The sequence below is a fragment of the Cebidichthys violaceus genome, unplaced genomic scaffold (genome assembly GCF_023349555.1).
Source record: "Cebidichthys violaceus isolate CVI_PGR_0920_01 unplaced genomic scaffold, fCebVio1.0.p SCAF_17, whole genome shotgun sequence".
In the NCBI taxonomy this organism is placed as follows: domain Eukaryota; kingdom Metazoa; phylum Chordata; class Actinopteri; order Perciformes; family Stichaeidae; genus Cebidichthys; species Cebidichthys violaceus.
The window spans coordinates 922,367-946,462 of record NW_027176340.1 but is presented as its reverse complement, the minus strand read 5'-3'; the positions used below and the strand labels follow the sequence as shown (position 1 = coordinate 946,462).

At 49.7% G+C, this 24,096-nt stretch overlaps 1 protein-coding gene across 2 annotated transcripts in view; it reads right to left on the bottom strand.

The window, feature by feature from the left end:
* iqsec1b (IQ motif and Sec7 domain ArfGEF 1b) overlaps positions 1-24,096 on the bottom strand; it is a 133,587-nt gene that overhangs the window by 27,259 nt on the left and 82,232 nt on the right. The window lies entirely within an intron of this gene.

Below are 24,096 nucleotides of genomic sequence, written 5' to 3'. Positions count from 1 at the left end.
AGTTCTGAGAGGCTGGGTATCATTTACCAACCAAAGTTGACCAACATTTCCAGGACTTGGTTTATGACCAAATACCTGTTAAACTAATGACACTTCCGTCAGCTGCAGACGCACTTAGCATAGCATTAGCGTTAGCATGCTAAGACACCAAACTAAGCAAACTAAGTCATCTCACGCGGCGTTCACCAAAAAGAGGGAAGTGGTCAGAGAGACCAGAGTCCTTCACTGAGAACAGACGGACTCTTAAATGTTCACTCTTCACATGAGCAGTTTAACACCAGTGTGTCTATTTCCTGAATACAGCCCTTATTTCACTTGAAATGAGAGAAGAACTCTTCTTTATTATCAGAGTATGTATTCTTTATGATTAATCCAGCATCTGATAATAAACACGGTTGAGACCAGACCTCTGCACGAGGAAGTTCTCTCTAAGAGGACCTTGCTGAATTGTAATTGAACACCTCTGGTCTATGGTATGAACCGGGGCAGCATAAGGAGAATGAAGTGAATCGGTTGGCAGCACACCAGCACTGAGGTGGTGCTGAGTATCTACCGGGTGGTGCTGAGTATCTACCGGGTGGTGCTGAGTATCTACCGGCTGAGACCTGCTGCTACAACAACCTCGGCGTGAAGGTCTGAGCTTCTCGTCTGCTAAAACAATTGTCATCTTGTGATCTCAAACATTGCTGAAACTGTCAGATCCAGCTTAAAAGAAGCAGAGTATGAAGCACGCTCCTCTGAATCTTGGTAAAACCAACACACACACACACACACACACACACACACACACACACACACACACACACACACACACACACACACACACAGCAGCATTCTCAGTGGAGGAAAGTAGGCCCTCAGAGGATAAGACTTACTGTTGCGGCTGTAAACTGCAGCTGGCACGGAGCGGCATTAATATCCCGATCAAGCCTCTCTATCCACCTGGGAGGACGCTTGCCAGGGGTCCTGCCCCCTTCTGACCCTGGCGCTCACGGGCCCGTAGCCTCGACGACCGATGCGGCAGCGTGACCGTCGGCGGTGCCAAGAGGGACGAACGGAGAGCGAAGGGAGAGACAGCGGAGAGAGAGCGGTCTCTGCGCTCGTACCACGAGGCCTATTAGGATTACCGCTAATGGGATTTAACCACTAATGGCTGCTCCTGACAGGTGGCGTCCCCGTTTAGCTGAATGGCGCTAAAAACATCACAGAGGTTTAAAAAGCTTTCCTCGCCGGGCCCCGTGCTGCAGCACACAGCCATCTTAGCGAGTGTTGAGTATTTTTACCTCTTTATCTCCACGGTGAGCACAAACACGTTCTGAAGCAAGTGATACCTTGAATTAAAGGCAGATTACTTCAGATGATTTATTATAGCTTTGTGCTAATCCCCACCACAGGTCCACTGGCCCTCCAGCAATGAAGTCTTGGATCGTGGGTCCCAATATGACACCGACATGAGCTGGTTCATCATCTAGACCAGGGGTGTTCAATTCAAACTCCACAAGGTCCAGATTGAGAAAATCTCCTCGTGCAACATTACAATAATATCTAATATATATATACTGAGCTGCGGCTCTAAACTAAGATGCTGGGGCGACCTTTGACACTAAACAAGAATGAGTGATTGGAGCAAACAGGTCAACTCTCTGGAGCCACAGAGGACTGATGTTTACTGCAGGCCTCCCTGGATTGACCGGGGTTAAGGCTTCTCAACGGTGGAGGACAGTAGACACATGTCCTCCACCACTTCCTGCATCACCGTGTCTCCTGACCTGCATACCTCCCTCAATAGACATCAGAGGCGGGGCGGAACAACCAGGGAGGGAGGGAGGGCAATAGTAGCTGGAGGCGCGTCACAACGTAATGATGCTAATGTGGATGAAGCGGCCTCACATAAGCCTCTGGAAGCAGGACAGCTTGTGACATCGCAGGGATCAGCAGCACGGCTTCACACCTCGCCACAGGAAGCGGCGTGCAAGTGATGCTGACACCAGAGCAGACGTGAACTGAACCAGAGCAGAGGGAAGCTCCGGCCCCTTTGTTGATTGACTCTTTTACAGCAGATATATATATATATATATATATATATATATATATATACTGTATATGGTAAAAGCCATACAGAATATCAAAACGTGTAAAGAACTGTAAAATAACTCTTGTACTCTTGACATAAAGAAATAACGAGCTGCAGTGATCGTCGCTGTCCGGTCTTTTGTTGTGGCTGTGAAGACGTCTGACCAGTAGAGGGCGCCGTTATTCCAGTCTTTTGGCCCTCTTTGGCGAGCGTGACGAGCTCTCTTGATATTCAGCCCCGGCAACATGATCAGAATTAGGTGAAGCAACCAGCAGATATTTGGCACATCTGACTCTCACAGCCCTCCACAGAAGAACACCTGACACCTCTCACTTCACACGTGTCCTTCCCCTCGGGCTCCGGACACGTTGGCTGATGTAATCCTCAGGCCGGCGCCAGAAATTATAATTGGGGTGAAGAGGATTTGCATTCAAATCAGGTGGAAACAGTTTCCCCCCCTTCTTCTTCTTCTTCTTCTTCTTCTCCTCTCTTTTGACCAAAGCATTGTCTCCTGTAATTCCGAAGTCTTCCCTTTCTTCTCTGACCAATTAGAACCCGGAGCGAGGGTGGGGGGGATGGGCCATCTCCATCAGCCCCCCTAACCACTCAGGGGAGCTCATTAGAGCCGCCCGCAGCCCAGAGGCCCGGTGTTGTGCTGGCACTACTTCTGACGCCGCGGCGGCACCGCTGCCTTTCGACACCACAGAGAGAGAGAGAGAGAGAGAGAGAGAGAGAGAGAGAGAGAGAGAGAGAGAGAGCTCCTTCTCCTGACAGCCTGTCACAACACAGAGGTGTAGAGGCGTCTCACGGAGCGGCTTTCTTTGGTGCGGCCTACCGGATCCGCTAATTGAAACAAGGGTTCTCGTTCAACGCATAAAGCGGCTCGAGGCCGATTGTGGCTGCACCCAAATCTCAGAGGACGGCTTGTTTTTTGGCATCAGCAGACGCTCCACAAGCAGCGGGTTGATGCGATCCCTCCGGCGCCGCCGCCTCAGAAGAAGAACCTCTGCGCCTCAGACAGCAAAGCGAGAATCCGAGGTGGATCCTGGGCAGCGAAAATCCCGCCGTCCCCGAAAGCCTGTGAAGCGTCCGCGGGGAGAAGACGAGGGCCCCGTCTCAGCCGGGACCGGGGCTGGTTTTTTGTCACAACATCCAAGCGTCTGCTGTCTCTTCTGTTTGGACCCAGAGCTCAGACCCACGTGGCGGCCCTCGGCCCCTTCGGGAAGAGGTGTGCGCTTGTTTTTCGGGGCTGGCTGGCACGGCGAGTCACTGACGCGTGGTGCGCAAAAGAGACGTGGCGCCGCGGTGCCTACTCCGGGAGATGACTGCAGGAGACGCCGGATGGGGTCCAGTGAGTCTCGGCGGTGGCAGCAGATGTTTGTGTGCAGCGGCGGAGGGACTTAATGAGTGTTTACTGTCTTGTGCGGAGAGACGACGGTCGCCTCCTGCTGTCGGGCCGCCGAGGGCCACCGCACGGGGCCCAAAAGACGAGTCCGGTTTAATGCAAACCCGGACCCTTTACCGCAGAGTCTCGCCATCTTTCCTGTCGGTAATAACGACAAGAAGCTGGGAACGTGGCGAGATTGGTAGAAAGATGTCAGACGAAGTGAGAAACACAAGCTGACAGATAATCAAACACCCTCAGGGTTTAACTCCACGTGTTTGGAAGAGGAAGCAAAGGCCACAGAGAAGTTACTACCCCAACCGTCTCCTGTTAACCTCGGACTTCCTGGCTCGACTTTGGTTTTTTAAAGGAGCAGTGTGTAGAATTGAGTGCCATCTGGTGGTGAAGTTGCAGATTGCAGCCAATTGAAAACCCCTCCCCCTCTGCATTTTGCCCCCCCCCCCCCAGAAATCCAACACACCGGCCCTTTAAATCATGAAACGTACAGAGTTCATGCAGGATTCAGTAAACAGTAGTCATCACAAACACAGACGCTCAGCTCTTAGGCTAGCATGTAAATGAAACACACCAGCGCTGCCAGAGTTCAGCTTCCTTTAGCACTCGCCACACAGAACCAACCGTAACCGCCTGCAGCAGATGGTGCTGACGACACATTCCCACACAGCACATGTCAGACCTTAACAGTCTACGGACTCTGAAGACGTCCGACGTGACTTCATTTAGGCCTCGACTACTCTACTCTAAGAGAACGTCAGAGCACGTCTCGTCACGCGAAAACACGATACGAGACGCTTTTGACCACTTTTGCAAAAACAAAATCGTACAAAAATGTGCCGTCTTGGGTGAAAAGCATCATGAAAGGCCTCGCTGACATCTCTGATAACATTCTTGTCAAAACAGTGGAGGAAGTGCAGAGCTAAGAACAGTCAGAGAACTGTTGTGATGGAGAGAGTCTCTCTTCAAAGGAGCCTCTATCGACGCACCGTGGATCTCATTTCTACCGAGCAACTCGTCGCTGAGACTCGATAGACGGGATCAGATGAAAGCCGCCGGCTTAACGGGGAAACACAACAACGAGATCGTTAACGGCTCTTTGAGGAAATGTTGTTTTCAAGCAAAAAAAACAGAGAGAGAGAGAGAGAGAGAGAGAGAGAGGGACATAGAGAGAGAGACAGAGAGAGAGAGAGAGAGAGAGACAGAGAGAGAGACAGAGACAGAGAGAGACAGAGAGAGAGAGAGACAGAGAGAGAGAGAGAGACAGAGAGAGACAGAGAGAGAGAGAGAGGGACATAGAGAGAGAGACAGAGAGAGAGAGAGGGAGAGACAGAGAGAGAGAGAGAGACAGAGAGAGAGAGAGAAAGAGACAGAGAGAGACAGAGAGAGAGAGAGAGAAAGAGACAGAGAGAGAGACAGAGAGAGAGAGAGAGACAGAGAGACAGAGAGAGACACAGAGAGAATATTGAGATAAAGCAACAAAAATAAAAGACACTGGTGGGTTATCATTATCATTATGCTTTGCTAATGGGCCTCGTCTCACTAGTCATCAATCGCTCCACCTGCACACTCCATCAAACAGATGTAGTGAAATGGAGACAAGAGAGAGAGACTCACCCAGGAAAACACCCCGGATAAAAACGTGCAAATACAAACACGGCGGCCCTCCGGCGCCATCGTCCACGCCCGGGTCACTCGGCTCTCCGGTGAAATATCTGCACTCCGGCCCGTTACCGTATCCAAACCGCCATTAAGAGCTAATCACATGTTAAAAGGCTTTTTCATCGAGGCCAGAGGAAGACGGATTGCCGCGTGGGGACCACTGTCCAGTAATTATCAGCGCCGCACCACCTGACCCCCTCACAACGGCCCCGCCATCCCATCCTACGGCTCATAAAACACGCCTCCACACACAGCTGTGTGCGTCACGTCTACCGGCCCGGTTCACCGTCGGGAGCCCTTCTTCATCAGAACCCATGGATCCTCTCACAGGGACGGAGTCAGGCCCCAGTTCACCCTTTGTTTTCAGTAGATCGTGGAGGATTAGAGGCGGGGCACAAAATAACCGTTGGCACACCCTGGCCTAACCGGGGCTAACCGGCTAGCATGCTAATTGTAGAAGCTATCTCTAGAACACAATACAGAGACTCATAGACTTCACAACGTTGAGACCATCTCTCACACTTTAAAGACTTTAAACATACATTATGTCTTTACAACAACTTATTCACTGAACATGACAGCTGAGCCTCTGAGGCCGTTTGTTCCCCCGCTGGAGAGATTAATGCACAGTGAGTGTGTGTGTGTGTGTGTGTGTGTGTGTGTGTGTGTGTGTGTGTGTGTGTGAGCACGGCCCATTAAACATGTGATGAGTGGTGGTATTGTGTGTACTGCCGCGATAACGCCAGGGAGCAAATACATGATAACTAACACACACACACACACACACACACACACACACACACACACACACACACACACACACACACACACACACACACACACAAATGCCTCCCCTGCCAACACCCCTCCTCCCCTCCTCCCCTCCTCCCTCCCTCCTCTCAACCTCCTCCGCATTAATTATGACACTGGTAATAAAGGAAAGTGTTTAACGGGGAGGAATTGCAAATAGGCGGGAATTGATTGGGCCCTTCTCTCACACTAATTGATTGTGGACTTTATTATTTGACAGCCACGAATAATAAAAGTGGAGGAAGAGAGGGAGAGGGAGAGAAAGAGGAGGAGACGAGGGAGAGGGAGAGGAGGAGACGAGGGAGAGGAAGAGGGAGAGATGAGGGAGAGGGAGAGGAAGAAGAGGAGACGAGGGAGAGGGAGAGGTAGAGGAGAAGATGAGGGAGAGGGAGAGAAGGAGACAGGGAGAGGGGGAGGAGGAGATTAGGGAGAGGAGGAGGAGGATGAAGTTCAGAGGTTAAAGGCTGGTCTGTAAATTACTTGCAGGCAATTTGGTGCAGTCAACAAATGATGTAACGTCGGTTATGATATTTGAATATGAATATTTAATTAGAATTAATTGTCTACATTAGCTAAACCAAACCTGAAGCCGTTAGCATTCTAAACACACATCCCCACACATCACCGACAACATGCCTCGCCTCCAGCGGTAATATTCATCCACTGGCCAAAAACAGTGAGAACCCCCCCCCCCCTCCCCCCCTCCCCTCTGTCAGTGATGGATACTTTCCCAGAATGCCTGGCCAAAGGGCGTGGGCGAGTAGCAGGAGGTGTTCCAGGAACCATTAGCCCCCCGCTGATTAGCCGCAGGGCGTCACATTATGAACCAGCGCTGTGTGATATCGACTGAGCTGACGGGTTAAATATCTGACGAACAGTTAGTCGGTGTTTTACATTTCACTTTTATGTGAACGACATCACAGTGAGGAAAAACATCAACTCAGTTCATCAGGTTCTGTTCGGTCAACTGAACTTTGATCTGTTTCATCAGGTTCTTGGGGACGATCGGTACACAAATGATTTAAAAGAATTATATTATGCAGACTACAAGAACCGAAATCAAGACCATCTTGGGCTTCCTCTCCAGAATCCTCTTCGCTCCACTTGGTTCTGGGGCAAAGGTTTCACTCAAACAACGGTGATTTTAGGAAGCGCTCACGCTGCCAGATGTTGGACTCTGTGTTCTGATGAGGAACAGCTCGGTCACACTGCACTTCCCTGGAAACCCACAGTTAGTGGGTCAGTTACGCACACAGCCACAATCTGGCGAGCGCTCCCTCCAGCTGTTTGAACTCAGCGAGCCGTTCTGAAATGTACAAAAGGTGGAGGCGGAGCTCTCCTCCCGAGGAGAACGTAATGGACTTTCCGACGCCACACTGGGAGGAGCACTTTGGACGGGAAAGGTCACGGCGGATGCGGCCGGCAGCTTTACGTGGTTAAGTGGTTTGCCGGGGATACCGGGGGAGCGCGGCTGTGCCTCTGCCGTCAGCAGGCGGCGCGTTGCTGTTATCAGAGTTGGGTGAAGTCGGGCCTCACAGGGCAGCCAGGGCCCGGCCCGGTGTCAGAGCCCAGCGGGCTGACACGGAGTGAACCGCGCCCAGGGGCCGCTGTGGACATCAATGTTGGATGAGCTCGGCCTCATTGAAATGCATAAAAGATAAATGAGGACCCCAGGAGGTGGTGGCGGCTGTGTCCCCCCCCCCCCCCCCCCCCGGTCATCATTGACCCAGCCCCGGGTCACCACTGGCGCTGGGACCGGCCAATTATAGCACCTGACAGCGATTAACAGAGACGGCGAGTGCAGCGGTCCCCCCGCGCCGCGATGACATCCCAGTTATTACGGCGACATTTATTCATTGTTATGGCAATTTGAATCCATTACAATTCCATCCAAGCACGTATCCAGAGCAATAAACGGAGACGGCGCTTCTGTCGGAACATCACGGCTTAATCTCCCGGTACTGAAGGAGGTGGACTCGAGGGCTGCATGTGTGGCAGAACGTCCGAGTGACATCCGGAGACGTTCCGGTCCGAGCGCCAGGAAAACATTTTGTGGTTTTTGGAATGTTGCTGTAGTTTTCTATGAAGGCTTGTTGTTTAGTGTCATTGTTATTTTCACAGTGTTAACATGTAGAATTCATACGGAGCTGTTATGAAACATGGTTTTTGCAGAAAATGCCAAAAGGAATGTTGCGGCGAGAGGATTGGACTTTCTGCTCACTGGAGCGCAAATGAACCCGAAGCTACTGAGAGTCCGGGAAAAGAGACCTCGACTCAGATTACAGGTGGAAAGGAGACACTGCAGCGCTGAAATATTTACAACGACTACAACACTGACACACCAACAACAATAGAGAGCGTCCCTCTGATGGAAGTCATCAACAGTCTGAGAATTCCACAGAAAGGTGTCCAGATAGATAGAAGCCTTTACTGTGACACCCCGTGACCTGCAACAAGACCGGATCTCACCGGCCGAACCAGGATGAGCAGAACTCCCCACGTACCGAAGACCAGAAGTGTGAAATTACTGAAGAATGGCAGCTGAAATAAATTGCCCAGGTTCACCGACACAGGTCACAGAAGCGTGAGAGGAAACGGAAGTCATTCCAGTGATTCACCAGCGAACGTCTAACAATATGTGAGCGGCTGAGCAGCGGTGAATCGGACCCACACTCACCACACGTCTCCTCCTGAGGCGACGCCGCCGCTCTCTTCACCAGCTGCCGTGTGGAGAGGAGGTCCCTGACCCGACCGCTCTCCCTCCAGGTTCACGAGAGGAGCTCTGCAAACTTCACCCCAAACTAGCAGCTTTGACTCTGAGCCTCTGACTTCAATCATTAATACCCCGTGCTCCTCTGGCTTTACACTAGAAATGGAACAGATCAGGTTCCCTGGCCTCTACTGTGTCACTGGCAAACCTTTATTTAAAAAGGCCTGCAAGCACACACACACGCACGCACGCACGCACGCACGCACACACACACACACACACACACACACACACACACACACACACACACACACACACACACACACACACACACACACACACACACACACACACACCCTTTAAAATAAATACAGTGGTACAATAGAGCGAGGGCCAGACCCTGTAGTAAAGCCGAGCTTTATTACAAAAACAGTCCAGTAAAGCAGGTTAAAAAAATTACACACACACACACACACACACACACACACACACACACACAGATGGGGCTGGTATGTAGTGAAGCATTAGCTGGGAGAAATAACAGAGTAGTGGGGTCAGAGGAGAGAGAGACCTCCACGAGAGAGAAGAGGAGAGTTATTGCGGTATGACTCCCGCCTTCAGGAATGTACTGCTGGCAGACAACGCCGTCTTCTCTCTCTCTCTCTCTCTCTCTCTCTCTCTCTCTCTCTCTCTCTCCTGCTCAGAGAGGAGTCCTGTCAGAGGGTCAGTCTGTGCACCACAGTGAAAGGTGTGTAAAGCTGTGAAGCTGTATCAACACACTGTAGACTCTCTACACACCCAGGACCAAACAGAGGACAAAGTTATGGAACAACTTTGTGAACATGGTCATTTAGCAGCCAGAGACACAGAGATGTATATTTTAGTGAATATTGACGCAATTAATGGATTCCAGCTCTAACTGCTCGGGCCGTGTGTGTGTGTGTGTGTGTGTGTGTGTGTGTGTGTGTGTGTGCATGGTCACACGGAGTGTACGGACAGGGATCATTTAAAAATACCACACACTGGATTCCAGACCTCCAGCTCCCGTCTGCATGTGTGAGTGACTATGTGGTCATTTTTAGCAAAGCAGGCAGAAGCACCCCCCCCCCCCCCCCCCCGATCCAAGAGGAAAAAGCATTTAACTGTTGTGGCATTTCGTGGGAAATCAGCAGAGACGGAAAACACTGTCGGAAGGCCAAGTTACAGAAGACGTCGTACCAGATGTGGGATCAGAGAGTCAATGAGAAGACGAGGGGGAGGAGCATCTCCTCCTGCACTGGAGCACGAGCTCCGACCCACGGGGACTGGAATTACAGACCAGAGGACTTCATGAATGCTGATTGGCTCCTGCTGACTCAGGCTGCTGTAGCCACTAATTTTAGCCCGTCTGCGGTGACATGACTGTGTGGAACCATTAATGCTTCAACCCATCCGCTACTACTGCGTCTCTCACGGTACACCGTTCCCCAAGTCACCACACGGAAGTGTGCATCGCCTTCCTGTCCTCCGCTGCAGCATGAAGGTCCATCTGAACTAGACGCCGAAACAAGCGGTCCAGCAATCGAAGAGTCAATCGATTAGCAGAACATCGATTAAGATACGCGACAATTTGAATCACCGATTAATCGTTTCAGCCAGAATTCGGAAACAACGGAAGGTCGTGAGATGATTTATGGAAAACGAAAGCATTTGGCTGCACAACATGTATGCAACCAATGATGAGGGCTGAACCCAGCTTCCTTAACGTGAACATGTCCCACATTCTATACTATTGTAGGTCAAATACATTTGGGTTTTTGGGCCGACTGAAGACTCTGACGTCACTCTTCACTGACATTCTGAACACAATGTCAGCTGCAATCCAAACCGACCGTACCTTTTAGCTGCTGGTCCTGGTCGTGATGTTGACCCGTGAGACGGGGATCTACACACCACAGCTGCCAAACGTCTCACGACTTCTCACTAAGTCAACAACGTGCATTCCTCCACCGTCACTTCAACACAACCACTGACAGCGAACCATGACGCCTGTGTTTTAAACTTCGCGAGCATCCGGTCCTCCGGGTCTAAAGGGCGTCACAATATATCAAAAACAGACTCAGAACCCCCCCCCACCCCACTAATGGAGCTCTGGAACAGGACCCCCCCCCCCCTACCTTATCGTCCGAACTGAAATGCAGTACTTCCACATTAGATCCCACATGTCCCACGCATCGTCAGGCTGGAGAAACTTGAGATTTGGGATCGGCGGAGAGCAACTCCAGGCTGAAGACAGTCTGCATGAGGGAGAGGAGCAGCAGCTCTACCATCACCCCCCTAACCCCCCCCCCCACCCCTCCACGCCACTCCTCCCTCTCTCTTCACATGATCACAAAACACGGACCAGCCTTTTCCTTGCTGACTAATTCTCCCTCCTGGAGGTTGGGTTACTTAACTTACTGCTGCTTTTATCACTTCCCCTTTTTTTCCTCGGCATTCATAAAAGTAGACTCACAGCAGGGCAGAGTCCCGGACCCGCATTACCAAGTAAGGCCAGCTGCTGAGCGGAGACACACTTCCTCGCCTTTTCAGCGTATAACACCGGGTGCATGTTTGCATTCCACCAGCAGCCTCTCCGCCGCCAACTCTTCCCCGAAATCATCTCCGTGACCTCCGTTCAGGAGGTGCAGAGGGTCTCACCTCTTCTTCACAGCCTCTCTACAGATGGTTTCAGGCCTCGGGGGTGTGGAACACACTGCTTAATTAACCGTTAACATTAACCGTTTCAACAGAGTCGGGGGGTAATATAACACGGAAGAGAGGACTGAAGTCACGTATCGCTAAATCAGCCGAGATAAATGCAGCATAAAAGACGTGAGACGTGTGACGTGAGACGTGTGACGTGAGACGTGTGACGTGAGACGTGTGACGTGAGACGTGTGTGGTAAAGATGTTCTGGCAGTGTGGCAGGCCGTGGTAATAGAGGAGCAGAGGAGCTCCGTGATGCTGTGGACGGTAGTCTCCATCAGCCAGCCAAGTACAGAAACATCACCAGAGAAATAAGCAGAAAACAAATGTGTGTGTTTTATACAGAAGGAATCCTTCCGTTGTATTATTAGTATTGTTGATTATTACCACCGGTGCCACGATGTGCACATAAGGTTTTTAATGCTGTAACTGGTTTAAGGTGGAACTCAATCATCTAGTTCTATTTTGCTGGACCACCGACGCTCCACGTTAAGTCCTGAGCGATTGGTCCAGCAGCAGTAGTAGTGACACACGTCAGCTGCGTGTGAAGGACACGCTGACTCACAGTAATGCAGATCCTCACACCGATCGCGTCACAAGTTTGCCTTTGTTACTTTAGACATTCAAGAATAGCCAAGTATTTTCACTCCCCGTTGGCCTCCGTGGCCTTCCTCTGAGCACCTGCTCCACATTCCTCTCCGTTCGTCTGCCGGCCTGTCTCCCCCCCCCCCCCCCCCCCCCCTCTCCCATGGACAGGGTCAGCTATTGGCGGCCATGAAGACAACAGTCAGTATCAGTGACGTGGTGGAAATGTGAGATTACCGAACTCTCTGCTGCTTTACGTTTGTCCATTGTCTGAATATCCCAAATACAGTGAAGGACCAAGATGAAAGCAGCAGACATCTTTAATATGAACTGAACCACAGGGAGCACCAGTGTCACTCTGCGCCTCGACTCGAGCTACGAAGCTCCGACCGCAAGCTCAGAGTTTCACCGCCACACTACGCATTTTCGCAGCAGATCGATTTGACGGCGGCTTCCGACTTTGATGTTTCCATTTCACGGCGGGGAGAGAAAAGGACCACAGAGAGCGGCGCTGGCGGCTGCGGTCCAAACGGACCGCTACGAGGCGTATCTGCCTCTGGGTGTAGCGGAGGATTGTCTGGCAGGCCGAGAGAACCCTGCAGCACTCGATGTGAACGAGCTGCTGGCAGGATTTGACAGAGCGCAGCGTCAGCGCTCTGAGGACCGGCTCATTCACAGGCGCTCCGTTTGGCCCGTAAATTAATGCAATTAGCACTCCATCCAAGCCACTACTGGAGCACACGTTCCAACTTGTCCCTTAGATGATTATACTCCCTTAATTAGGGTTCCACAAGGGTTCTCCCGGAAGGGCTGAAGTTGTACCCAGAAACATTGCTTTTGAAGAACCTTTTTTTTGAAGAGTGGGTTGTTCAAGGGTTCTTTGTAAGACTAGGGGTGAGAACTTTCTTCATCCAAAGAACCCGTTTTAGGAGAAATAGTTCTTCAAGGATTGTGGAGTGAATGGATATAAAGAGATCCTCCAAGCCCACACCCCCAAAGACTAGGATCGGGAACCATTCAGGCCCTGGGTGGGTTTGAGATGACTATAAATGCATTCCCAGATGAACCTGCTGGGCGGTTCCTAGATGAAATATTTGAATACAAAAGGATTCTCAGTAGATTCACTGGGCGGGTCCTAGATGAAACCCTTGGAATACAAACAGGTACTGTATAGAACCCCTTGGTTGGGTTCTGGATCACACCCTTGGAATATAAATGAGTCCTAGATGAAAGCCTTGGAATAGAAGCGGTTTCTGTATAGAACCCTTGGGTGGGTTCTAGATGAAACCCTTGGAATATAAAAGGGTTCTCGGTAGAACACCCTGGTTGGGTGGAAGCATCACATCACAGTATTTTTACCGATGGTTTGAGGTATAACTTGTTATACAGGTTTCTAGCTACACCACACTAAAAGGGTTCCAGGTGGAACCTTTATAAAAGGTTCTACCAGGAATCAAGAGCATTCTCCTATGAGGACAAGCCGAAGAACCCTCTATGGTTCTTGTTAGCACCTTTATTCCGGAGAGTGCACAGTGGGCTCTAGAGCATGGAACAACAAATCATTCCCATTATTGTGTGAGCTGGTGTGAGTCCTGGAAGCCTCTGGAGGTTCATCTGAGATTCATCTGCATTTGTAAAGACTCAGGACTCCTCCGGGATCAGTCTGAGAAAGACCAGGGACCTGCTTGTTAAGAAGCCCTTTGATGTCCTGAATTTGGTCCTCGGCGGAGACCGCTCACTCCACTCCACAATGAGAGTGGAATATTAAAAGGCCACGGCTCTCTCTGTTAACGTCGAGATAAAAACTCTGTAATCTGATGAATCCTTGAGGGGAAAAAAAGGGCAAAGCCCCGATCTTCTGCGGGGAATTGGAATGCATAATAGGAGCCACTTTTATGTGCAATTATTCTGTCAAGAGTTAGTGGCGGAACACGGAGGGGCTCAGGTCACGTCTGCCCGGGGAAGAGGAAATGTGAGGCAGAATGGAGTCAGTGGGTGTGAATGATGAAGGGGTGGGGGGGGGTGGGGGGGGGGGAAGAAGAGGTTCCCTTCAGCGCTGATGAACTACCGTGTTTGGACAGTTTGATGTGGGCCAGTGACCCACAACAGCAGAGGGGAGTCGAGCTCCCTACAGCCCCACCGCAGCTCTGCGTACGGCGCCGTCACCGCAGCAACACAACAGCCGCTATTGTCAACCCCGGCTATTAACACATCCAGGTACATCCATTAGCGGACACACAGCGGGGGTCGACACGTTACCAAAGGGGTCATTGATCTGGAGTCGAGAGGAGGAGAAAGGACGTCACAACGACGCCGTCCCAGGGTCGATTCACACGGACTACTGATCAAACAACACTAAGACACTGATTTGGCTTCACTTGCTTTGTGAGACGTCATAAGTGACAGAACATTAAAATTAAAATATTCAACAGCAACATTACTCATTACAGTGGATTATCCACAGGCTTCAACAGAGTTCTTAAGAACTATCTACCAGTACTTCCAGTGAGCAGAATTCCATTCACATGCATCTAAAACCTGGAAAAATACAATCTGAATGCATGACTAGATACTATGGATGCATCTGTTTATGTCACACAGATATCTGCAGTTAAAAATCCTCTCGACTGCTTCATTTGATACATGTTCTCCACTGCCATCCGTGGTCTTCAAGTTAAGATGCTTACAAGTATACCAAATAATATTTGAAGCAATCAATGGTGGAAATGAATAGTGGAAACAAAGCTGGTGTTTGAATGGTCCAAACAACTGGAGGACTCCCAGATGAAAAGACAGGAAACAGGACTAAGAGTCTACAGACAAGCTGGTGTCTCTGTGATGCTGGACGGATGAAGACGCCGTGGAATATGAACCAATAAAGGTCCCATGCGTGTCCTTTTTTGTGAATCGGACCTTGAGACGGAGCAGGAGGCGGCGGTTGCGAATGACGCACAATTCATGGAGTCATGGATCCAATGTTACAGAAACATTACGCTGCACATCATTTGTTCAGTGCACATCATCTCTTCCTATTTCAACAACGTACGACATCCCTAAGAACAACCTGAGAGAACAGTGACAAGTCACACAAAGTAATCATGGAACCCCAACACCAGAATGAACACTTTCCAGTCCACTCCAAAGCAGCACAAAGGTTTGGCTCATCCTCAAAGTGGATGAAATGGGTCTCCACCATCCAATCAGCGCCGGGTATTTAAATGGGAAACACATGAGCATTAAGCCGTGTCGAAGGGGGGGGGGGGGGGGGGGGGGGGTTGTGTCCCCCCCCCAGAGACAAGACTGTGTGGGGGTGGGTGGACTCATGAATAAATATCTCCACATTTGCATATTCACCTTTTTGATTGCCGCTCTCTGAACCAGACAGGAGAGTCAGCTCATCTCAGGTGACCCACGAGGGTCTTTACCATCACAGAGAGGATGAGACCCAACAGAGGCCAGAAGAAAGCCGCTAAAGAAAGCCTTCAAGCTGAGTGTGTCGCTTACTGGCTTGATGTCCATTCACTGCACAAACCCATTTCAACGTCTTTACTCAAAAGTCATGTAAAAAAACAACGGTCAGTTGATCGTTTTCCAGCTGTTTAGAAGCGGCCTTCATTTAAGCCTTCACGTTCGTAGGTCGTGTGTTTTGTGTTGGAATTATAGAGACGACTGAGCACGCGTCAGGACAACACACACACACACACACACACACACACACACACACACACACACACACACACACACACACACACACACACACACACACACACAATAGGCCGAGTACCGAGCTTGTCGGGGGGGCAAACCGCAACAATAGCGCTTCCATTCAGACCAGTTGACCTCGCAGACACACGTGGGCCTCCTGCCTCATTTCAGCCCCTCTGTGAGTAAAGAAAACAAAGCGTGGGGACGACACGAGAAGACCAGAAGACGTCTGCTCACACAGAGGGCAGCACAAGTTAGAACCAGGTCTACGCCGTGTGTGTCTTTTGTCTTTGACTAGAAAAGAGACTCACCTTCTATAGAAGCCGTGCAGAGGCTGCAGACAGAGGAACTGCCAGTAATCCGAACAAAAAGACTTGAACTTCAGCATTTTGTCAGCTAGTAACAAAGGCTCAGATTAAAAAACATCATCGCTCACACGAGGGTCCATCGGTCGAAGAAGAAGAAAGTTACACTCAGAAGAGCAAAGCCCAGTTTAGACAACGCACATGGTACGGTCCCATGTCAGCACCTGCCTGTGTGGATGTGGGCCACATGGAGGGGGTTGAACCTACATCCCTCTGCTCCCTTTGTCTGTCCCGTCCCGTCCCGTCCTCCCCGAGTGTCCACGCAAAAAGCTCCTCTAGCGCCTGGATAGAGACGTCAGCCACCGGACACCACGGCTTCTCCACAAAAAAAAAAAGAAGGTTTGTCCCAAAACAACCCTCTTTCCTGTAAGACCACCCCCACCTCCTTGTCCCCATCCCCTCTTCCCCCAGTCCGTCAGCAGCAGAGGAGGTCCCTGTCCCCCATCCTCACCACAGCTCCTCAGCGTTGAGCTACAGCTGCTCCTATTGTCTAAGCGAGCGAGAGTGACGGGGTCTGACTCCGGGGGCCAACAAAGAGCACACAAAGGCCTCCCCCGGTGGCCGCGTCAATTAGGGCTTTATCAGATGCTGCACAGCCTCTCGCCGGCTAATCGGCAGCAGCACATGGTGCAAAGAGGGCTCTGGTGAGGACCCGACCCGGCCCGGCCCGGCCCGGCCCGGTCTCACACGTGGGCACAGAAAGCCTGGGCTGGTCGAACACAGACACCGATGACTCGCGCCGATTGGTCGAAGAAGAGGGCTCAGAGTCAGAGCGGGGCGAACCAATCGGCACTGTGGGTCCAGAGCAGTCCACTTCCTACTCACAAGTCCTGTTTATATGTAGCAACAAGGGTTCATCTTTAAATCCTGCTAGCTTATAATTGAGAAAGATGTATTTTATTAACTAAGCTAACGTGTAACTGCATAGCATCATATACAAAGAGAGCGATACAGCCCCTACAGTTTAAGGTAATTAAACTGTTTTAAACATTCACACTTGGTTTGACAGCCTGGCTTTCAAGATAAGATATAAACACACTAACTGTAAGACTTGTACAAAATAATGCGGCGTGAAGGGAAATAGACGAGTACAGATGCACGGATGAATTAATGATGAGTGTAGAAGCGCAGGTCATCAATAGTTGATGATTACATTTGTTCCCCGAAGTACAAATCTGTGAGGAAAAAAATAAATCATAGTAGCTTTTACACAGGTTTAAAAATAAGCTATTGTTGGTGCAAAGGGATAGAACGCTGACGAAAGAAGTCCGTTCAGCTGAGAGCCAAAGGAACCCGAGCAGCGCACAGGGCCACGGTGGCTCTCTGCTCCACGCAGATATCCCGGTTTGGATGGGCGTCGCTGCTTTCCGCCGCGATGAGTCAGCTGGCGGTGGCGCTCCGGCGGCTGGATGCGATGCCGGCGCTCGCAGCGCCACGGAGCGGGTCCGGGTTGGGGGAGCTGCGTGAAGCGATACGGCAATTATATTCAGCCCCGGCGCGCAGCTTTGAAGTGAGAACAGACGGCGTGAGAACAAAGGCTGCGAGCCACGAGCACGGCAGAGGAAGGTCCGACAGCAACGAGCGGAACCGGTGCCGCAGACCGACACCATCTCCCTCCGCCTGCTACGAGGCCCGACCGGTTGATGGAAGGCCTACTAATGGAGCGGTCCATTCATTAGAGTCTAGCGAACACCAGGACTCTCCTGTGAGCTAGAGCCTCACCTCCATCAGGCTGAGGGGTTCACAAAGAGAAGGGTTTAAAAAAGACAAATCTAGGTTGCGGGCGGAAGAAGCTGTCGTCACTCTCGCACTATAACTATGTGATGGATTTCACCTTAAAGTGCTTTTTGCCAAGAGATCCGTCAAAGAGACCCTGTAGAGATGTTCATACGTTACAAATATACAACAAAGCTAAGACTGTGGAAACAGAACACAAGAGACCATCATGTAACGGGATCACGGCACCGTATCGAGGCCAAGGACATGAAGGGACTCTGAGCTAACAAAACGTTAGCTCAGAGCTAACAGTTGTTTCAAGGAGATCTTTTCACAACAATATGAAATAGATGTTAGAGACGGACGTCCTAATATTAGCTCCAAGCTGCTTACAATTCATCATTAAAACTACTAATTTAATTATCTTTTATAACTGGAGCCTACATTTCCCATAACGCAACTCAATAGTGTCTTCTACTAGAGCCTGTCTGCCTGGAAAAAGCCAAAGTATTTAAACATTCAATTTATAAATGTCTTTCTGATAAAACATCATCTGGGTTTCTTTATTTAATTTATTATAATATATATAATATAATTATAATAATATATTATATATATATATCATTATAATATAATATATAATATAATTTTGATTTAATTTAATTTAATTCATTTTATTTTACTCCTTTATACAACGACAACTAAACTTAAATGAGTCAAATAAGCGGAGTGTCCCTTTAAAAGCTTGTTTCTCTCTCGACACAGATACATAATGTTACATCTGTTGGAGTGAAAGTAGTCTCCTCCTCGTCTTCGTTCCTTCAGCGTCACAGGAGGAGACGGGTTGTGGACCGGGCCACACATGCTCCTGTCTCCTCATTAAGGACCAGGGTAAACAGCTTCCTTTGTCATGACGACGACATCCCAGGGACTCGGGGGGGGGGGGGGGGGCATTATCGAGCAGACGGTGGAGCCAAATGGCCGGTCATCCATCATGCTGTTTCTGGAGGGAGACGTCCACTGTGCCCGATCGCTTCCTCTTTACGAGGGTAGACAAAGGGAATCCCACCAGAAATGACCATTAATTAGGACCACTTCACCGGTTCGGTCGCACGAGTCGAGGACGAGGTCCCGGCTTCTACTTCACTTGACGTATCGCAGCGGTAAAAGCAGCCGCACCAGCTGCAGCTCCTCCCCTGACCGGCTGTGGGCTGCGGCTAAATGAGCCGGGGCGAAGCGTTATGGTAATAACTGCAGAATCCATTTGGCACCTGAGGGAGGACGAGCCCTTCGGTCCAGCTGAGCTCGGCTTTAATTCACGGGCTTTGACCGTCTTAGGTCAGCGAATCAGAACCTCCGGAGAGGGACCAGCAACCGGCCCCGTGACCGCCCTATTCATCGCGTAGTGAGGATAACGACTCCCGAGACGCACCGTGCATGTAGGAAAACCAACAGGGCCGATGCGTAGTTCAGCCGCTTATTGCAGGGTGTCAAACTTCAGTATTTGCCAACTTAACATTTCCTTTATTAATACTACTGCTCATGATAAAACTCAACTTCTCTGCTCTCAAAGGAAAGAACAGAGGAGCTCTGATTACGAGACGCTCTCTGAGACGTGACCCCTCTGTCTTTACAGAGCACACACAGCTGTTAGTGTTCAATATCTCATAAATAGACCCTTTAAAGCTCCGCGATATTGTTTTACGATGGACGCAAATATGAGAATGGAACTTAAGTGTCTGAACCCACACACACACACACACACACACACACACACACACACACACACACACACACACACACACACACACACACATTCCTTGCTTTATAGTCAGATATCTTTCACCCAGTGAACTCAACAAACGAGCCACATGACTTTAATACAAGCTGCACATTTCAGTCCATTCTAATAATATTTGTGGGAGGACAACATCCCAGCATTAGTTGAAAGTGTCAACACACACGAGGCCCAGATGAAGGGTTGCTGGTCCCACAGGAACCCTTTCTCCGGACCCCCGCTGGGCCCATGAGATGGTCGTTAGGGAGCGGTTTACTTAAGCTGGACTCATTTCTTACGTTTACTTTAGTAACTTTTCAGCCGTTCACAGTTCCACCCAGAAGGACGCCGCCTCTGTGATGTCGTTGTTCCTCATACATCACGCTCTCACATGCTAGTGCCGCTCGTAGAACACGTTGACTTCTGATTATTAGGAAGATACAGCGGTTTGTATTTCCTTGAAAATCAAAAAAAATAATCAAAAAAACAGCTGAGGCAACAAACTCCGCCGGCAGCCACACCGTTCTGCTGATTCAGTCGGCAGAACGGATCCCATTATCTTGTTTATCCTCACGGAAACTTCACAGTTTACCATGTGACCCAGATTCTCTCTCCACAGATTCGGGTCTCAGCTTGTTGTGTGAGAAATGTTCTGCGATACGATCGAGATAAAGGGTTTGATGCCTTCTTCCTTCGGGGGATGTATGATGGTGGTGGCCCCGCCCTGACCCGCTCCCCCCTTCAGGGTCCACTAAAGGCCTCGCTCCCCCCCTCAGGGTCCATTAAAGGCCTCGCCCTCCCTGCACCACACAGGGTTCCCTCCCTCGCCTGGACGCGGTGTAAATTCCCCCGCTTGGTATCGGGGGAGTGATAAACGGCCAGCGGCGGCCTCATCGGCGTCTCTCCACGCCCTGAGCTCGGGGAATCCATAAACAAGGCCAGCGGTGCTAACGGCCCCCATGAGCCTGCCGCCACCCAGGCGGGGGGGGGGGGGGGGGGGGGGGGGGGGACCGGGGAGGGGGACCGCCCTGTGAGTGTAATGGAAGCCATTGTGAGGCCAGCTGAGGTCTGAGGAGGAGTGACGAGTACATCGCTGTGTTCTACATATTCTGATTGAACTATTTTAAACTCTGTTATAGTGCGTGACCTAAGAGACCGCTTCAAACACAACGATGTTTTGTGTACATATGCTAATGAGGAGGGTTAAAACAGGCAGAAGTCGCCCGATATTGGTTTGTGTTCACAGCCTGAGGGCTGTCTTAAAATATTAAGATGCAAACGTCAACGTAAGACGTAAAGACCCGAATGACATCAAAGAGCTCTGGAAACAGGTTTGAGCTCAGTTCAGATGTTCTTATTGCTTCATAAAGAGGAAGTAATCTCAGCCTGACGCTGAGAGAATATGAATACTTTCACTGTGATGCAAACAGAGTGAACTCACTCTAATGAGCAGCTGGTCAGAGTCGACATGCAGTCGTTGAACTGAGATGAGAGTCAGAACCGCTGCAGCTCCAGTCCTCTGGACCGGGGCTCTGTGCTCCCTCTGGTGGACTCCCGCCCTAAAGACCAGCACCACCACGGCGGTGCTGAACGAATGATGGCATTTATCAACCGCAACCACCGGCGTAGCCCAGTGAGCCTGATGACATCAGCAGGTCGACGGAACAATGGAGCAGCTCTGAAAAGCTGCATCTTTGTGTTTTCATGTGAAGTCTTGACTTTTTTAAAAAAGATTAAATATATTGTTTTAATGAATTATAGTGTGATTATAAGTTAGCTGCTTTAAAGTTTAGATTTCATTTTATATTATTTCAATAGCTTGAAGCAAAAAGTGAGATTAATTAAGTAATTAGAGAACATGAATTATGATACATTATTAAAAGATAATAATCTATTACAAAGGTGAGAATTATGGAATTATAATTCACTCTCACTATTGCAAAAGAAAAAGTTAGTTATGAAGTATGAAGATACCTGATAAGTCACCATAAAAGGCTTCATAATATTATATACAATATATAATATATATAATATCATAAAGCATTATAAATGTTTGAGATATAACTACATAAGTTATTAGCGTTTCTGACAGTCTCCACCTCTAGAACCGGTAGAACCGGAGCCTCACTTTGTCCGGTTCTGTCTTTGAATCACTCTGGAGCGGGGGTCTGTTAGCACCGACACCACGAACCCAGATGAAAGGTGAAGCAGAACGTCAGCGGAGCCACACTGCTCCACCTCTCCTGTTGACCGCTGGACTGTTCTTCAGAACGTCAGGCCGGGTTTAAGACGCTTTACAGCGAGTTTAAGCTCATTGTTGGTCTTCACTATTTTAGTTCGCTCTCACCAGTACAGCTAATAAACCCCAGGTCTTACCACGCCATCGGTACCAACGAGTCTCGGAAGTCCCAAATGTCAGGCTGTCTTTTTGTTTCAAGCAACTGAGATCAGCATCACAGCCGGTGATAACCATCAGACGACAGGAACGCCCCGAAACCAGATCAGCCACAACCCCTGATCAAGCAGAGGTCTGTCCCGCTCTGAAGAGACAAAAGACGGAGCATGTTGTAGCTCGAGATGCTAACTGCACCACGAGCTACAACATGCAAGCACAGCCAATGAATGACAGCTCCAGCCTGACTGCAGAGCACAACAGGAGAATCACCACGCGTGTGTGTGTGTGTGTGTGTGTGTGTGTGTGTGTGTGTGTGTGTGTGTGTGTTGTGCAGGTATACAGCTTTAGTTGCCGGCCGCCCTGAAATTCGCCTCGGTGCAGATTGACGGCAGAGCGAGGCCGCTTTGATCTGCGGTACTCTCGGCTGCGCTGCCATGAAAGAGACTTCATGATGAGATCAACTCAGGAGGGAGGGAACACAAGGCATTAAAGATGCAGCCATGGCTCCTCCATCTCTTACGGCGATGACGACGCTCATGTGAGGTCACTGTCGAGTCTGACGGTTTCCAGCTGACCCTCCCCCCCCACACACACACACGTGGTGCAGTGCTCTTACATCACCGCGACCAACAACAACCGCTGCAAGGCCAACAAGGCTAGTTTGCCGCGTCTCTTCTTCGGCCCTCTGGCTTTGTTTGTGTGGCGTCAGGGACCTGGAGATAGAAAGCAGCAATTACCCTCCAGCGGCTTACAGCGGCGCACAAAGGCTGCGTGACGCCGCCGTCTGTCAAGGCGTGAAGGTGCACAGCGAGGCGTCTAACCAGGAGCTTCCCCCTGAATATTCCAGCGGCTCCGTTCATTAGTGAGCGGTGGGCGGACGGCGGCGGCTGGATTTACCTTCTGTGATATCAGGAACAATGCCGACGACCAACTCTCCAATACAGTCCGATCAATCAGCAGCTGCTGTGTTTGGGACTCTGTCACGGTGAGGGATGTGTGTGGACTCTGCTCAGCCACTGAGGATGAATGGCATCGCCCCGTGTTAACCGCATCCGTGCCATTCACTGTCTGACAGCGCGGCTTCTCAATAATTAACAGCCGTTCAAGTCTAATTGTTAAGTGCTCCTCTGAAGAGCACTTACACATTAATTACCTCATCGCCTTGTCGGGGAAACGTGTTGCCGTATTATTGCCGCTTTGCTCCGATGGCGTCTGCAGCCTGAGATAACCACAGAATGCAGCCGGTAGATACGCGTTCTATGTAAACGTGTGGTTAGAACAACGCAACAGAAGCACATGGTTAGGTTTGGCTTAACATCAGTTTGTTACTTCTGGCTTCACGCAAGACATGAATAGAGTTCTCCTGGGTGAAGGTCCTGTGCTTCTTTCACACACACAGTTCCAATACGAAGGATCAGAAACGTATTACGTAATCGGAGACGAGATGTGGAAACGTAAGAGACGATGCGGTTCAGTTTTTTGGTTATATCATTAGCGAGTAGTTGAGGATAAACGTATTAGAATCCTGTTACTGCCGGTAGTTGGTGGAGGTCAAAACAGAGCAGAACAGAGTGAATGTTGGCCAGAAACACGACTAAGAATGAACGCTAATGTTCACAAGTAGCAATTATAAACTGATGCAGTGATCTATCTATAGAAATGTCGCCAACATTAGCAAACTTTAGCCACTATAAACTTTTCAGTTGGAAGAGGAGGAATGTGTTTTTATTCCTTCAAAGGTTAGTCTCACTTTAGGTACACATCTCTACATCATATTACAAAAGAATAACGACGGTTTTATCAGGTAAACTCCTTAAATATTCTGCCTTCTTTTTGTCTGAAAGCGTTTTGTTTGAATTCAGTACTTTACTCCAGATGTAACGGTGTAACAGTTTACACACCAAACACTTATTTGTGTCAGGATCAGGATCACTTCAAAGATTAACAATCACATAAATAAATATGAGGATCACAAAGCTTTTTACTCGCTATGAAGGGCCTGAAACACTACAGGTCACTACAGGTCCACTTGTGTGCTACAGAGATGGATGAGCACAGAAACACAGTCAGTGTGTGGACTCTCAACAACAGGACAGAGGAGCATCTCCCCAATCTGACTTCCACACTTCCTTGTGTCACTACAGATTGGATTAGTTCTGGTCTGCTCCGTC